This window comes from Lytechinus variegatus, chromosome 4 (genome assembly GCF_018143015.1).
Source record: "Lytechinus variegatus isolate NC3 chromosome 4, Lvar_3.0, whole genome shotgun sequence".
NCBI lineage: Eukaryota > Metazoa > Echinodermata > Echinoidea > Temnopleuroida > Toxopneustidae > Lytechinus > Lytechinus variegatus.
The window spans coordinates 55892046-55898045 of record NC_054743.1 but is presented as its reverse complement, the minus strand read 5'-3'; the positions used below and the strand labels follow the sequence as shown (position 1 = coordinate 55898045).

Genomic DNA, 6000 nt, shown 5'->3' with positions numbered 1-6000 from the left:
TAATAAATGTTATTCAATATTTGAAATTACATCATTCTTTTTGCGTCATTTATTTCTTTACAAGGGGTGTATTTTGTGACAGATATATAAAGAACAGTGAAATTGGGCCGAGTGATGTTCTTTGAATATTTCATGTTTTTGAGGATAAGTACTCTTCGGTCTCGTTTGTTTTGAATATTACGGGTAGAAAATAGAAATAAGAAAAAAAATAATATCTAGTCTTTTACAAATTATATCTTTGGATTAAGAGGGTGTGTACTTTTAGTTGAAATTATTTACCACTTTACGATGATTCATGATGAAGATATGTCCTGATACCGTGTGCGCCTGCATCTCCTTCCTGATCGTAAGTGTGTTTCCGGGTGAAGTTGATAGATGATCTGCTACAGCTTTGACCACTGTTTGGTCTTGACTCTCATATGCTACATCGACAATGTAGTCATCATCGCTCTTCCCAAATCTCATTGATCGTATGAGACGATATATGATATCCAATCCGACCTCTTTCTGTTGGGCCGAAGTGAAGTACAGAAGCTCCCGGAATTCACGTGCATTTCCGACTATATCCGTAATCAATCTGTCGTACTCACTTCTGTTTGAGTTGTGAAGAGATGCCAGATACATCCCTGATAGATACTCCTGAAACAGTTTATGGGGGAAACTGCACAGATGAGTCTGCGGGATGTGTAGTGTATCTTTGGTGTCTCCTCTTAAGGATAGGTTTGTGTTTAGTGAGTACTCCAACTTGACAACCTGTGTTTACACACCCTGGCCAGCTCTTGAACTCCTGTTCAGTGAACACCAATCGTCTTACCATGAGCCCCTGGAAAGCAAGACAACCGATGTTTGATAGATTGCGAAGTATGTCTGCACGCTGAACATGCCATTCCTTGTCTATTGCAGACAGACCGAGCTTTGAGAGATAATGATCGACCAAGAATTGGACCATCTCGTTAATGAGCTGAGAAAATGTTTGTAATTTCGACATTGCTATGCGACGCGCTCCATCGAATTCTTTCCACATGATACATAGCATAGCTGTGTATATGGGGGTAAGGAGCCATGTTCTCTCTGATGACATCGTTGTTTGATATGAATAGGGTCAACTCCTCAGCTGGAGTTTTGTCTGGATGGAAGAACTTTGTGACGTAGGAAGAGAGATTTTCACCAGAGAAACCCTCCACGGCAATGAATGCATACACCTTTCTAAGATCCGATTTCATCCGTATCTCATCTGATCGCCATCTTCTAGATGTGATTAGCACCCTCCCTGACTTAAAAAGCTGATTGAGGATGATAAGACCGATTTGATGAGAGTTGCTAAGATCACCAGCTAACTCGTCTAGGCCGTCCAGAACAAGAAAGACGTCTTTCTGATGGGAGAAGACGTGCTTATTTAGCTGCATGGCTGTAACCATATTGTCGTCTGGGAGATAAGACTTTATTATCTCTCCAAGAGTCTTACCCTCCAATTCACGAAGAAGGACGATAAGAACCAATGTGAAATCTTGATAACAGGCTCCATGAATCCAGTCCCAAACGATCTTTGCACAAAGAGTTGTCTTCCCCACACCACCTTCACCTTCAACCAACAAACGTTTAGGAAGGACTCCGTTGACTTTAGTCTTGAGCAGGTCTGCGTAGAGTATCGGTGCCTTTAAAGTAGTTCCTTTGTCTTCTTCCAACAACGTTAAGTTGGTGAAGATCCGGTCTAATTGAAACAGAAGGCTGCTGTTCAGTGGATCGGCTTGAATCTGACAGTGATGAAGTGCAGAATATTCTTTGACCTCTTTGATGACCCGTTGGATTTCCTCTTCTGTCAGTGATAATATGTGATCACCGACCTGGCCTGTTATGAGAGACAAACTAACATGTGTCAATTGAATTAAAATACAATTCGAATGGATTTTTAGTTTGGAGGTGGTATATTTGGGAAATACATCTTGTAAAGTTTTCAAAGAAGGCCTATTTAATTTTTCGCTGCTCACTTTGACTGAGAAGGACTAACTTCATTTTCTTGTGATCATTATTATGATTCTGTGTTTTTACAGACAATAAATATTTGAATCTTGAATCTTGAATCTTGAATTACTATGTCCAATCTGTTATGTTCTTGTCCATTGTTCTCGAATCGTAATTAGCATTGCTGTTATTATACTTGCACTACCTATTGTCTACATTTTAATTTTTGACGATATCTTCTTTGCATGTTTATACTATTACAATTAGCATTGATATTTTCATCGTCATACTCTGACACTTCGTCAAACCCTCATTGTTATCTTTATCGTTTATCTACGTGACAGTAGTGCACATGTAAGTTTGTATAATACTGATCACCTTTTCGTACACTGTCGGCCAGTTGTACCAGATTGATGTCTTTTAACTTTTTGGACAGAATTTCCCTTGCTTCTTGATGCTTTACTGTCTTCAGCCATTCACAAAGCATCTTATAGGTAGCTTGCATTATGTTGCCAATATTGTCTTCCTTGAACCGACTTAGTTGAGCCTCAGTGAATCCTAAAGCTAGTCCCACCTTCCTGAAGTCTGATGGATCCATACCGTCAGCAAGGAGAATGAGTTCGAACTCAGTTAGATTCCCAGGGCTATATTGTATTCAAAGAAAATGAGTCAACATGTGTTCCAATGTTACTAGTTTATTTTTGCATTAGATTTTGATGAAATTGTTATTATCGATATTCAGGAAAGTACTTCACATAGTTACAATAAAACTTTGCCCTTCAAAAATAACAAGTAAATGATAAAAAAATAATGAATATGAAAAGAATCGTCTTTTGCAGCTTGCTATAAACAGTTTTAAAAGAAGAGTGTTTATCTATTAAGGTTAAACGAGTATTCCGAGTTGAATATGGTTACGTAAAATATAAACGATTAAATGTCACCTCTTCCAATATTTAAAATTTCATCACAATCTGATAGCAAGTCACTCAATTAATGACTTTTGATTTTCAGCAATATTTCGTGAAAAGGTCTTAAAAAATGCTTGAATATTCATTAGGTGGGCTGATGTTGTCTCCACTTTTTTTCTTGTGTTTTGACATTTTCATTCATGGGTGTTTGATATGTCTCCCTTGAAAAAAAGAGGGGTCACTGGATTCCTTAGGGACGAGAGCAAAAATATCACAGCATTCCCCCTGCAGGCTTCCCCTAGAGCACGCTCCAATTAAGAAGCCCATGCCCCCTGCAGGCGGTAATCACTTGCTCTTAAAAATAATCCGCCATGCCCCCTGCGTGCTGCCGCGTCTAATCTCTATAAATTAATCCACCATTCCACCTGCAACCTAACACCGGATGTTCTAAATAATAATCCGCCATGCCCCCTGCGTGCTGCCGTGCAAAATCTTTCCAATTTAATCCACCATTCCACCTGCAGCCTACCACCAGTTGCTCTTGAAATAATCCACCATGCCCCCTGCGTGCTCCCGTGATAAATTTTAATCATTTGGGTGCGACGGGCTACGACGGGCTTCTACAGAAGCCGAGATTTGTTTGGTTTGATTCGACGGAGTTTTTTTAACTTTTTGAAATCTTTATGTCCTAAAACCTGTGCCACGTACTATTTCCTTTATAAATTTATTTCAATAACAAAAATCCCGAAAATAGGAAATCATTTCGACTTTACCCGATTTTTTCGTTGGAGTAAGACGGGGAAAATAAGTTGTATGACGAGCACTTACGCGCGCGAGCACTAGGCCAGGGGCCCGTTGCAGAAAGAGTTACGTTTAAACGCAAGCCAAAAAACCAATCACAAGTCCCAAATGCGTGCTGTTGATTGGTTGAAGATCGAGTTGCGCATGCTTTTTACAGTTGCGATGGCTTGCAACTCTTTCTGCAATAGGCACCTGATCATGTAATTTGATCCATATCGTTGTTCTGAGAGTATACGCTAACATCTTTTCTGCAAGATCGTCACGTAATAAGCTATGCGTTTACTCACCACTTTCGTCTTATTATTTGTTTCATCAAGGAGATATATCTCTAGAATGATATATATATTTGTAATTGTATTTTCAGAAAAACAAAAATCTTGTAGTGACGAGAGTAATGACTTAGTACTTTGAGCTGATTTCGGTGCACTTTTGACCCCATCATCCCTCTTCTTCTCATTATTTTGAAGAAAAAAAAAGAGAGAAAAGAAAGCAGTTTAGCACACCATTCATATGCTCTTTTCAAAAGGGAAACGTCCATGTAGTGCATGATATATCGGCATTACCCGAACAAAAGAATGTCTGGGCGGCCACTCAAACAAATTCCTTCCGAAAAGAGCAGGATACAGATGGTCAACGCCCCGAACAAAAGGAAGATTAGTGTTTATCGGCAGGACGACCTGTTGAATGCTTTTCGAACTTAGCAATACAAAAAGCTTTTATGAATACTCTTTTTTATTTCGACCAACAACCAGTATCTCAAAAAAAAACCTTGTTTCATTTACCGACAACACAGGTGCTTATGACAGTGAGTCATATTGCGTAAAAGCGCTTCCCCTGGGTGATAACAAGTATAAGGATGAAAGAAGAATCATTTAGGGCAATTCTAGAATAAAAAAAATGCTCAGATGTCACGGAGAACGAGAGAGAATGAGAGACAGAGATAAAAAGGGGGAATAGACAAGTGCGCTTTTGCTAAAATTCCATGAATATCTACTTAAACGAATAACATGACTTTATTTGTTTGATTATATCACTTTAAAAACAAACACGTTTTGTTTGTCACAACTCTGTCCTCAGACCCTTGTCGGACTGATGACTTTTTATTATTACTCTTGTAATAAAAATAAAAACTCTTGAAATAAAATAATATAGGAGGAGAAATTACGTTAAGGCATCCCCTGCAAAAAACATGTTTGTCTGGCGTGTCCCCACAGAACCCTCTCAATCCTACAATCTTTTACTCATTTGTGACCTAACACCCCCCCCAAAAAAAAAATATATATGTTGATACCGATCTAAAGTTTGATTATATCACTTTAAAAAACAAACACGTTTTGTTTGTCACAACTCTGTCCTCAGACCCTTGTCGGACTGATGACTTTTTATTATTACTCTTGTAATGAAAATAAAAACTCTTGAAATAAAATAATATAGGAGGAGAAATTACGTTAAGGCATCCCCTGCAAAAAACATGTTTGTCTGGCTTGTCCCCACAGAACCCTCTCAATCCTACAATCTTTTACTCATTTGTGACCTACCACCCCCCCCCCCCCCCCCCCCCCCGAAAAAAAATATGTTGATACCGATCTAAATTTTATTGATGTTCCTACCTTTTCGCCAATTTCTTTCTTTTTAACCGACGAATAGCGTGGTAGAAAAGAATCATATAAAGAGCTCACTCGAAAAAGGGGTTAGAACCATTTTTCATCAAATTTGATTTTTGGGCCTCAATGTATAGATTTTTAGTAGTTCTATATTAAGATGATACCAAAGAAAAGTTGAAATTCCTATTCAAAAGTGATCCAAAATGGCAAAGAAAAATCATTTTTTTCAAAAGGAGCTAGGTCCATTCTTCATAAATGTTATTGTTCTCTGTCTCAAAACCTTTTTTTTTTTTAAACTGACATGCAAACATGAATAAAAGTGGCAAGGAAAAATCACTTTTAATCAAAATCGATTGGATTCATTTCAGTTTAGTTGCAAATGGGGTTAAGTCCACGATAATGATTTTTAAAAGAATATATAGAAAAAAATGAAGACTGGTAGATTTCTTTTATACCCAATTTTATGTTCGCATGATAGGGTAGTACATCATGACAATTTAGTTTCTCATAAGAATATTGCAGTAAGTGAGAATAAAAAACATGTTTTTTCTCGGAATGGTCAAAAGTGGACCTAACCCCTTTTGCAACTAAACTCGTTATATAGAAAAAAAACACCCACGCATTTTTTTCCATTACTGCAAACAAACATTTGGGGCGCTTACCCTGGTTATCATCAAAACCAAAATATCTGATTTTTTAAATAAACAAAAAACAGGGACCGCTGA

General features: G+C 37.9%; 1 pseudogene; it reads right to left on the bottom strand.

Annotated features, from left to right (window-relative positions):
• Positions 1-261: 261 nt before the first annotated feature.
• The window catches only part of LOC121413080, a 29348-nt pseudogene continuing 23609 nt past the window's right edge, over positions 262-6000 (bottom strand).